At 36.8% G+C, this 12,379-nt stretch overlaps 1 protein-coding gene across 5 annotated transcripts in view; it reads left to right on the top strand.

The window, feature by feature from the left end:
* Nucleotides 1-12,379, top strand: part of BLM (BLM RecQ like helicase) — a 98,929-nt gene that overhangs the window by 12,160 nt on the left and 74,390 nt on the right. Inside the window, exon 3 of one of the 5 annotated variants that reach the window (XM_037833101.1) lies at nucleotides 5,933-5,995. The exons of the other annotated variants lie outside the window; for them this stretch is intronic. The gene's annotated coding sequence lies outside the window, so the exon portion shown is untranslated. The remainder of the gene's footprint in view (nucleotides 1-5,932; nucleotides 5,996-12,379) is intronic. 5 annotated transcript variants of the gene reach the window in all.

Here is a 12,379-nt window from a genome sequence, read left to right as displayed (position 1 = left end):
GTATACATTAAGTAAAGTGCACTAGTCTTAAATGTATCTACCTCAAAAATTTTTACTTATCTATATAACTGTATAAGCGCAGCTCAAATCAAGATACAGAAAATTCCTAGCACCCAAGAAGACTCCCTTGTGCCCCTTCCCAGTTAATACCCCCCAGGGGGTAACCACTATTCTGATTTGTATCATCATAAATTAATTTTGCTTGTTCTTGACGTCTTGATTCATGTGTATATACATATATATGATTCATGTATACATGATACATATAGTATGTATTTGATAATATATATCTATATATATAGAATCACGTACTATGTATTATCAAACCACTGCTACTAAACATACTAAAAACGTAGAATTAGACTTAAAGCCAAAAGCCAATGTAATGTCTTATATTTTACATTAGGAGTAAAAATTAAAGTAGAGGCAAAAACAAGACTGTTTTCTTTTTTCCACTCTCATTTTGGGCATTCTTGCCAATACAAAAATATTCAAAAAAGAAAAAATACTGGAAAGGAAAAGACAATATCATTACATGTAGACAACATGATTGTATACCAACCCAATCCAAAGAAAATCAGCATAACAATAGATAATTAAAACTTCAGTGAACTGGTTAAATAAAAGATAATATAAATCCCAAAAGACAAAAGCATTCTCATGTAATAGTAATAGCTAACTAGAAAATACATTTTTAAAAGGCATTCAATTAAAAATAGTGAAGAAAAATAGTAAATAACTAGCAACTAATGTAAAGAAGTGTATATATGACTATAAGAAAATAACCAAATATTACTGGGAGAAATAAGGAGTTGTTGAATAGAGAAACGTTTCATGATTTTAGTTGAAAGGGCTACTTCTTCATAAACTAATTTCTGGATTTAACAAAATTCCAATTAAAACACCACAGGAGACCAATTGATTCTTCACTAGGAATCAAGTCCTCTTAATGGAGAAAAGACAGTCTCCTCAACAAATGATGCTAGGAAACTGGATATCCATGTGCAAAAGAATGAAAGTGGTTCCCCATCTTATACTGTATTAAAAAACTCACCTAGACGTCCCTGAAGATCAGGAAAGTGATTGAACTAGAGGAGGGGGTAGCAACAAATTCCAAATTCATTTGGAATTTAACAAATGATTTTGAATACTGAATATGTATACAATCTTTTTCTTAGTTGCTAGGGTATTAGAATAGTTAGAAGGAAAGAATTGAAATGGTGGAACTGTAGCACATAGCATCCTTTGAAATTTGTTCTATAGCTACTTGTTAAATAGCTTTCAAATATACCTTTTTGTATATATGTTTTTTTATTTTTTTTTACTTTATCAAAAAATTAACAAACAATAAAAAGAACATTTCAAATAAAACCCAAAGGAATAAGAAAAAACAAATAACCTAAAATAATTACATTGCTCCCAACATATCCCTACCCTACTCAAAGAAAATAAACAAACAATAACCAAAGGAATAAGAAAAACAAATAACCTAAAAAAACTACATTTCTGCCGACTTGTTTCTACTATACCCCCCAAAAACTAACAAGCCATAGTAGTTCCTAAGCATTCCCATAACATTGTTTATCCTCCATAACTTGTCTGTTCTTATTAGATTATCGTTCCCCCTTCACTATTTGCTACATCCCCTACATTCTAAAATATAAACCTTTTATTTTACATTTTTCACAGAGGTCACATTAGTGGTAACATACAGTATCTCTCTTTTTGTGCCTGGCATATTTCACTCAGCATTATGTTTTAAAGATTCATCCATGTTGTCATATGTTTCACGACCTTGTTCTTTCTTACTGCCGCATGGTATTCTATCATGTATATGCCACAATTTTTGTTTATCCACTCAACTGTTGAAGGACATTTGGATTGTTTCCATCTCTTGGCAATTGTGAATAATGTTGCTATGAACATCAGTGTGCAAATATCTGCTCAAATCACTGCTTTCAAATCTTTTTGAATATACCAAGTATATACCAAGAAGTGAAATTGCTGGGTAGAAGGGTAACTCAATGTCTAGTTTTCTAAGGAACTGCCAGGCTTCAGTTCCTACCTTTTGAAGTGTTTTTATCAAAAAAGGATGCTGGATTTTGTCGAATGCTTTTTCAGCATCTATTGAGATGATCATTTGATTTTTCCCTTTTGATTTGTTAATGTGTTGTATTACATTGATTTTCTTATGTTGAACCATTCTTGCATACCTGGAATGAACCCCGCTTGGTCATGGTGCATGATTTTTTTTAATGTGTCTTTGGATCCGATTTGCAAGTATTTTGTTGAGAATTTTTGCATCCATATTCATGAGGGAGATTGGCCTGTAGTCTTCCTTTCTTATAGCATCTTTACCTGGTTTTGGTGTTAGAGTGATGTTAGCTTCATAGAATGAGTTAGGTACTGTTCCATTTTCTTCAGTGTTTTGAAAGGGTTTCAGTAAGATTGATGTCAGTTCTTTTTGAAAAGTTGGTAGAATTCCCCTTTGAAGCCATCTGGTCCTGGGCATTTATTTGTGGGAAGCTTTTTGATGATTGATTGAGTCTCTTTGCTGGTGATTGGTTTGTTGAGGTCTTCTATTTCTTCTCTGGACAGTCTGGGTTGTTCATGTGATTCCAGGAAGTTATCCATTTCCTCTGCATTACCTATCTTGTTGGCATACAGGTGTTCATTGTATCCTCTTATAATTTTTAAAATTTATTCAGTACCTGCAATAATGTCACCTATGTCATTTATTATTTTATTTGGGTCTTCTCTCTTTTCGATTTTGTCAGTCTAGCTGGGGGTTTGTCAATCTTGTTGACCTTCTCAAAGAACCAACTTTTGGTTTTATTTGTTCTCTCGTTTTTTTGTTCTCTATGTCATTTATTTCTGCTTTAATCCTTCTTATTTCTTTTCTTCTACTTGGCTTAGGATTAGTTTGCTGCTCATTTTCTAGCTTCTTCGGTTGTTCCATTAGTTCTTTGATTTTAGCTTTTTCTTCTTTTTAATGCATACATTTAGAGCTATGAATTTCCTCCTCAATACTGCCTTTGCTGCATCCCATAAGTTTTGATATATTGTTCTCTCGTTTTCATTCATCTCTTGATATTTAGCCATTTCTCTTGCTATTTCTTCTTTAACCCACTGATTGTTTAGGAGCATGCTGTTTAACTTCCAGGTATTTGTGAATGTTCTAAATCTCTGATGGTTATTGACTTCTAATTGTATTCCATTGTGATCAGAGAATGTGCTTTGAATAATTTCAATCTTTTTAAATTTATTGAGGCTTGTTTTATGGCCCAGCATATGATCTGTTCTGGAGAAGTTTCCATGAGCACTAGAGAAGAATGTGTATCTTGGTGATTTGGGATGTAATGTTCTATATATGTCTGTTAAATCAAATTCATTTATTACATTGTTTAGGTTTTCAGTTTCCTTATTTGTCCTCTGTCTGGTTGATCTATCTATAAGAGAAAGTGATGTATTGAAGTCCCCCACAATTATTGTGGAAATATCTGTTGCTTCCTTCAGTTTTGCCAATGTTTGTCTCATGTACTTTGGTGCACCTTGATTGGGTGCATAGACATTTATGGTTATTTCTTCTTGGTGAATTTTCTCGTTTATTAGTATATAGTGTCTTTCTTTGTCTCTTATGACATCCTTGCATTTAAAGTCTATTTTATTGCTGGAAAACATGTTTCATCCCGGCACTTTTTCATCATTACTAAATATCTATTCACCATGCTAAATGGCATTGATTACTGAAGTGCTCACGTTTCCAGCAAAATAGAATATGCATTAAGTGTGTGTGTGGTGGGCAGGTGACTGTGGAAAAGATGCAAAGAGAGTATGACGGTTCTTGATTAGCATTGCACTATTCAGAATGGAGGCTCCCCTAGGGTCCTTTCCTTGGTTAAGTGCAGTCTTCCCCAGGTTTGTTCTGCCATCGACCTCCATTAGACTAGGTTAAACTTGGATTAAACCTGGATTAAAGTCAGGATGGAGTGGTGGAGATGGAGAAGTGGTCGAGGAATTTGGGCTTCCTGAGAAAGGAAAATTTACCATGAAGATAATGAAGCTTGAACCTCAGCACACCTCACTTTCTTCAGCCTCTTCCAGGACCCTTAGAGACACCCAGGCAATATGTTCACATTGCCATATATTTGTGTAAAATTGGAAAAAAATAAACTATTTTTCCATTAAAAAATAAAGTCTGTTTTATCTGAGATTAATTTTGCTACTCCTGCTTTCTTTTGGCTGTAGCTTGCATGGAATATTTTTTTTCCATCCTTTCTCTTTCAATTTCTTTGTGTCTCTGGGTCTAAGATGAGTCTCTTGTAAGCAACATATTGATGGTTCATATTTTTTAATCCATTCTGCCAGTCTGTATCTTTTAATTGGGGAGTTTAATCCATTCACATTCAATGTTATTACTGTGAAGGCATTTCTTAAATCAGCCATCATTTCCTTTGGTTTTTATTTGTCAGATATATCCCCCCCCCCCCATTTCCTTTAACATATCCTTTAGTTCTGAGCCCTTCTCCATACCTCTCTCTCCTTTCTTTTTGTCTCTGCCAGTATGGCTTCCTTTAGTATATCTTGTAGAGCAGGTCTCTTGTTAGCAAGTTCTATCAGCATTTGTTTGTGAAGATTTTAAGCTCTCCCTCAAAATCTGAAGGAGAGCTTTGCTGGATAAAGAATTCTTGGTTGGCAGTTTTTCTCTTTCAGAATTTTAAATATGTCATACCACTGCCTTCTCACCTCCATGGTGGCTGCTGAGTTGGCATTACTTAGTCTTATGTTGTTTCCCTTCTTTGTGGCGAATTGCTTCTTTCTTGCTGCTTTCAGAACTTGCTCCTTCTCCAGCTTTTGACAATCTGATGAGAATATGTCTTGGAATGGGTTTATTTGGATTTATTCTGTTTGGAGTTCATTGGGAGTCTATGATTTGCGTATTTATGTCATTTAGAAGGGTTGGGAATTTTTCCCCAACAATGTCTTTGAATACTCTTCCTAGTCCTTTACCCTTCTCTTCCCCTTCTGGGACACCAATGATTCATATATTTGTGCACTTCATGTTGTCCATCATATCCCTGAGATTCATTTCAAATTTTCTGATTTTTTTCTCCACTCACTCTTTTGTGCTTTCACTCTCCGGAACATTTTCTTCAAGTTTGCTTACTCATTCTTTGAATTCATCTAATCTGCTGCTCTTTGTTTAGAGGATCTTTTTAATTTGATCAACAGTTTCTTTTGTTTCCATAAGCTCATCTATTTTTTATTTACTCTTGCAAATTCTTCTTTATGCTCTTCTAGGGTCTTCTTGATGTCCTTTATATCCTGAGCCATGATCTTGTTGTTTGTGATTACTTCTTTGATTAATTGCTCCAAATTCTGTGTCTCCTCTTTTTTTTTATTTGGGCGTTTGTGTTAGCCGTAACTTCTGGTTTCTTCCTATGATTTAGAATTTTCTGTTGTTTTTGGCCTGTTGGCATTTGCTTATCTTGATAGGGTTCTTTTTTAGGATGTTCAGACTTATTTGAACAATTATCTGTCATTTGACCAAGCTACAGCTTGATGGACTGCACTTTCCCTGACCTACCAGCAGATGGCGCCCCCCGAGCTACCTATTACCCTCATGCCAGTTCTCCCCCAACTTCCTCTCTGCAGCTAGTGGGGGTCCAAATCTTGTGGCGGTCCAAACTGCACCAAATTTCCGTGTGCAGTGCAGACCACCAGCCCTGAGGGTGGGGTGTGTGCCCTATGTAGTTAGGCAAGGAAGACAGCTTTAAGACCCAGAACTCCCAGCTGTTCCCAGGGCTGTGACTGGAATACCCTGGGGCTGTTGCACAAGTCCAACCCTTTAACTCAGATTCCCCAGTCTCTCTCTGCCATGGGCCCACAGGTCCCTGGGATTGGTGTAGGGCTCTTGGTACTTCTGTTGCAGGACCCCACCTCTAAGATGTGCACTCCACGGACCTCCGCAGGGGAAGACTGCACAATGTCACAGGTGAGCAGAATCCCCAAGGGAAGCTCTCGGCTGTGGCACCACGAAGGGGCGTCTCCCATTCTGCTCTAAAGATGGCTGTACAGAGCATGGTAATATCCCACTTCCACGGTCCTCCACCTGCTGCAGCAGCCCATTCCTGTCTCCGGGACAATTGGCTGCAGGTGTGTGAAAGGCTATCATCCACACCAGATACTGAGGCAGGTGCCTGGGGCATGGAAGGCACTCCTCACCACGCTCGACTGCGGTTCTCTCTGCTGGATCCGCAGCTGCTTTCCAGGTTTTTAAGCTAACCCATCTCCAAACACGGATCCCAGGTTTCTCCCCACTGCAGCAGCCTCACTCACTCACTAGATTCTAAATGCAGACTCTCAGTTTCACCAAGTGCACAGTCACTGTGGATGTAAAGGAACTAGTCCAGCCAGTAAAACCCTGGAACTGCTATTCTGAAGCACTTTCTATCTTTTATCTAGTGTTTTTCACAGAGAAGTCTTTACTCTGTCTCTCCTAATCTGCCATCTTGGATTCTCCTGCCTTGTATATATGTTATATTTCACAATAAGGAAATAACTGAAACTATGGTACTATAACTCATAATAACTTTGGAAATTTCCTATATATCTACCTGTTAAGTCATACTTTGAGAAATACTGCCTTTTTGTACATGTTATTTTTCATAATAAGGAAATAACGGAAACTGTGAAATTGTAACCTATAATATTCTTTGAAATTTGCTCTCTAACTACTTGTTAAATTGCACTTGGAAAGTTATCACTTTTATGTATGTATGCTATATTCTACAAATGAAAAAAAGTTTAATTCTTCATTTCAAAAAAAAAAAAATTTTTAACTCAAAATGGACCAAGGAACCTCATATAAGAGCAAAAACTATAAAACTCTTAGAAGAAAGCATAGAGAAATGTTTTCAGAACCTTGTATTAGGCAATAGATTCTTAGACTATACACCAAAAGCATGAACAACAAAAGAAAAAAATAGATAAATTGGACTTCTTTGAAATGAAAAACTTTCCTGCATCGAAGGACATTACCAAGAAAGTGAAAAGACAACCTAGAGAATGAGAGAAAATATTTGGAAACTATATTCTGGTTTAATATTCAGAATATATAAAGACTCCTGCTACTCAGTAACAAAAAGACAAACAAACCAATTAAAAAATGGACAAAAGACTTGAATGGACGTTTCTCCAAATCAGATGTACAGCTGGCTAAAAGCATATTAAAAGATGCTAAATGTCGTTAGCCATTAGGGAAACAAATCAAAACTATGATGAGATACTATTTCACATCTAATCAAAATGGCTATTATAAAAAAAAATACAAAAAATAATATGTGTTGTTGAGGATGAAGAGAAATAGGAACTTTAGTACGTTGCTGGTGGGAATGTAAAATGGTACAGCTGCCATGGAAAACATTTTGGTGGTTCCTCAAAAAGTTGAACCTAGAACTACCATCTGACCTGATTTCTAAGTATATACTCAAAATAATTTATCGCAGGGACATGAGCAGATATTTGCACTCCAATATTCATTGCAGCGTTATTCACAATAGACAAAAGGTCGAAGCAACCCAAGTGTCCATCACCAGATGAATGGATTAACAAAATTTGGTCTATACATACAATGGAATAGCATTCAACTGTAAAAAGGAATGAAGTTCTGATACATGCTATAATATGGATGAACTTTGACTATGTCATACTAAGTGAAAAAAGCCAGACATAACAGTCAGATATTGTATGACTTCACTTATATGAAATAACTAGAAAATGCAAATTCATACAGGCAGAACATGGATTACAGGTTACCAGTGCAGAGAGTAGGGAATGGGAAGTTAATGTTTAATGGGTACAGAGCTTCTGTTTTGGGTGATGGAAAACTTTTGATAATGGATAGAGGCAGTTGTCAACTTTGTGAATGTAATTAACACCACAGAATTGTATACATGGAAAAATGATTAAAATGGGAAATGCTATGTTATATGTATGTTACCAAAATAAAAATTTTTTAGTAAGCACCACAAGAATATTTCACCAAAATCAACAAAAATGCTTTGAAAATTCCTTTGATGAAAGCATGAGACAAGAACATTAAATAATATTGGACTCAGGATAGCACTGGAAATATTACGATCGTATTAAAAGGAATAGTAATATAAATGACATGGTACTCATCTTTAAAAAGCACACACACACCACGAAGCCTAGTCTCTAAAATATAACAATGTGTAATGTAAGAAATATAACCAAATAGCAAAAGGAATCAGTATTTAGCAGATGTTATTGGGACAGTTAGTAAGTGTGATGGTTAGGTTCATGTGTCAGCTTGGCCAGGTGATAGTACCCAGGTGTCTGGTCAAGGAAGCACTGGCCTAACCTTTACTGCAAGGACATTTGTGGCTGGTTAATAAACCAGAAGGCTGATTTATTAAATCGTCAGTCAGTTGGCTGCAGCTGTGACTGACTGCATCATCGAAGGGCGTGTCTTCCACAATGAGAGAATGCAGTCAGATGGATTTAATCCAATCAGCTGAAGACTTGTAAGCGAGATGGATAGAGGACCTTCACTTCTTCAGCTAACCATCGAAGCATTTCCTGAGTTCATCGAAGTTGCCAGTTCGTTGCCTGAGGAGTTCATCAAACATGTTCATCAGTGTTGCCAGTTTGCTGCCTGAGGAGTTCATCAAACATATTCATTGGAGTTGCCAGTCTGCTGCCTACCCTACAGAATATGGACTCATGCATACTCACAGTTGCGTGAGACACCTTTATAAATCTTATATTTATAGATACCTCTTGTTGATTCTGTTTCCCTAGAGAACCCTAACTAATACGGTAAACAATATACTCTGGATGAGAGGTTGGTAAATTACAACTTACTGGCCAAATCTGGCCTGCTGCTGATTTTTATAAATGAAATTTTATTGAGATACAGCCATGTCTATTTGTTTGCATATTGTCTGTGACTGCTTTTGCACCATAGTTGAATAGTTGTGATAGTGAATGATTTGCCTGTAAAGCCTAAAAGATTTACTGTTTGGCCCTTTACAGAAAAAGATTGTTCACTCCTGGTTTTAATTATTGCTGGATAAAAGACAATATTCTTAAAAACATCAAGGCTCTGTCAAGAAGACAAAAGAAAGAAAAAATTACCATACCAAAATATAAATGAAGGGAGGAACCCAGAGAGGTAAAAAGAGCACAGAAGACACTTCTGTCCCCAGGAAATCTGTCTAATCTTGAGAATTTGAGCATCTGTTTTGATAGCTGTGCCTTGTTTGAATGTTATGTCCCCCAGGAAAAGCCATATTCTTTGATGCAGTCTTGTGGGGCAGGCGTTTTGGTGCTGATTAGATTTGCATGAAAATGCACCCCACCCAACTGTAGGTGATAACTGATGGATTTTTCCATGGAAGTGTGGCCCCACCCATTCAGGGTGGGCCTTGATCAGTGGAGCCATATAAATCAGCTGATGGGCAGAGGGAACTCAGTGCAGCTGTGAGTGACATTTTGAAGAGGAGCTATAGCCAAGAGGGACACTTTGAGGAAAGCACGGGAGCTGCAGATGAGAGACAGTTTGAAGACAGCCGTTGAAAGCAGACTTTTGCTCCGGAGAAGCTGTGAGAGGAAAAACACCCCAAGAGCAACTAAGAGTGACATTTTTGAGGAACTGCAGCCTAGAGAGGAACGTCCTGGGAAAAAGCCATTTTGAAACCAGAACTTTGGAACAGACGCCAGCCACATGCGTTCCCAGCTCACAGGTTTTCCAGACACCACCGGCCATCCTCAAGTGAAGGTACCCGATTGCTGATGTGTTACCTTGGATACTTTATGGCCTTGAGACTGTAACTGTGTAACCAAATAAACCCCCTTTATAAAAGCCGATCCATTTCTGGTGTTTAGCATTCTGGCAGCATTAGCATACTAGAACAATAGCCATGAAGAGAAAAGACAGAAGTCTGAATCAGGGCTCACCCAGGGTGGGAAGTCTTCCCCTATAAAACCATGTCCCCAAAGGTCTAGATCTTTTGGGAGTGGGTAAACCAAAATTAAGTCCATTTCTACCCCCAGGGATCTACAAGGAAAATAACATTACCTTATTGCTGAAGGGTTAGGTAGGGGAGACCCTGAAACCACAAGCCCAAGAATCTTTTTGACCCAGGTTTCATCACCTGAGTAATTCAAATAACTTCAAGCCATAACTTTAGAATAAAGTGATCCCAACTCCAAGGCATCTGGCAGGAGCTAGGGTGTTCCTAAAGGAATGCCCTTCATCCTAGGCCTCAAATAATTTCCACAAATAATTTTCCGAGGGCAATGCAAATACATAGTAAAAAATAGTCAAGCACTCAAGGAAATAAAGCACCAGAAGTAAGAACTAGTAGTAACAGAAACACTATTAGACATAAGAGTATTAAGCAACTTTGCCTGTTATGATTAAAGAAATAAAAGACAAGCTTGGAAGTATCTTCAGGGAACAGAAAACTATAAGAAATGACCTACAGATTTAAAAAACAATCCAACAGAACTTCTAGGAATGAAAAAATACAGTAACCAAAATTAAGAATTCTATAGATGGATCAGTACATTACAGACACCTGAAAAGATATTAGTAAATTGAAGGGAAAGCCAGAAGAAAATATTTAGGATCTATTTCCATGGAATTCAGACATTCCTTCATAGTCCAGGCCTTTTGAGAAAAACAGTTTTGAGTAGCAAACAGCCTTGGAAGCTAGAGATAGTGTATTCCAGAAAGATCTGGAGTCATACCTTCCCAGAGACATCAGAGAGTAGTAAATACAATTTATAATATAATATTATATTATATATTTTATATATACTTATTATATCATATCATATATTATATTGTGTCATATTATATCATATCATTTATATTATATCATATCATATCATATCATATTATGATTTCTTGCCCTGAGATACTTTCTTTACATTTCAGGATAATGAACCACAGGATACCTTCTCCCTCTCACCTGAGAGAGATTTGCTACACTCCAGGATAATGAGTAATCTTGCTGGAGGGGAGGATAGGCAGATATGGCAGCAGCCCTATAAAAGCTTGAGGTTCCTCATAACTTGGGGTTCCTCTTTTGTGATGCATTCTACTGTATATGATTTCTCTTATAGAAGTGTTCCAGCTAACGAATGAAGAAGGGATGACATAATGAAAATGTCACTATTTTGAGTGGTTGACTTCTGCAATAGTGGAGTCAAGACTTCAATGAACTCATTCTCCCTCTAAAAGAATGAAAATTTGGGGAAAACAAGGAAAATCAGTGATTTCAGGACTTTAGCAATTAACCAAAACCAGAGATCAAACTTATCAAGAGAAACTGCTGAACCTCAGTATGGCAGGGTCTGTTCCCCATATCCTCTATGTATAATAAAAAATTTGGCCTCCCGTGAAAGGTCTGTCCTTTGTCCTATTCCTGGGGGTAATCTCTTAAACTTTGGAATTTCCCAAATGATAGGAGTGTCTTTGTTATTCATGGTGGGCCCATCAGACCATATCTAATTATTTATTATGGTAACTATATTTAGCATTTTAAGGAACTGCCAGTCTTCTAACATGCCTGTATCATTTATATTCTCAGCAGCAGTGTATGAGGGTTCCAGTTTCTCCACATCCTCACCAACTCTTGGTATTGTCTGTTTTTTTTACTTACAGCCATTCTAGTGGGTGTGAAGTGGTATCTCATTGTGGTTTTGAGCATCTTTTCATGTGCTTATTGGCCATTTGAATATCTTTGGAGAAATTTCTATTTAGATTCTTAGCCCATTTTTTAAATTGGGCTGCTTGTCTTTTTGTTATTTTGAGATTAATATATTCCATATACAAGTCCATTATTGGGTAAATGATTTGCAAAAATTACGTACCAATGTGTCAGTTAACTTCATTTTCTTCATGGTGTCATTTTGAAAAGCACAAAGTTTTTTCATTTTGATGAAGTCTATTTACCTGTTTTTTTTTTCATTTTATACTTATGTTTTTGGTGTTGTATCTAAGAGACCATCGCCTAATCCAGGGCCATGAAGGTGTACCAAGATATTTCCTTCTATGAGTAGTGTAGCTTTCACTGTTACATTTAGGTTTTTGATCCATTTTGAATTCATCTTTGTATGTGGTGTGAGACAGGCATCGGACTTCATTCTCTCAGATGTGGATATCCAGTTGTTCCCTCACCATTTGTTCAAAAGACTGTTCTTCCCTCATCAGATTGTTTGGCACCCCTAACAATCAGTTGACGTAAATGTGAGAAATTGTTCCTAAACTCTCACTTTTATTCCACTGACCTGTATGTCTGATCTTATGACAGCACTAAATTGTGTTGATTATTTTTTAAATTAG

The sequence above is a fragment of the Choloepus didactylus genome, chromosome 4 (assembly GCF_015220235.1).
Source record: "Choloepus didactylus isolate mChoDid1 chromosome 4, mChoDid1.pri, whole genome shotgun sequence".
NCBI classification, from domain to species: Eukaryota; Metazoa; Chordata; class Mammalia; order Pilosa; family Megalonychidae; genus Choloepus; species Choloepus didactylus.
Note: the sequence above shows the minus strand (reverse complement) of the source record. Positions and strands in the feature narration are given on the sequence as shown.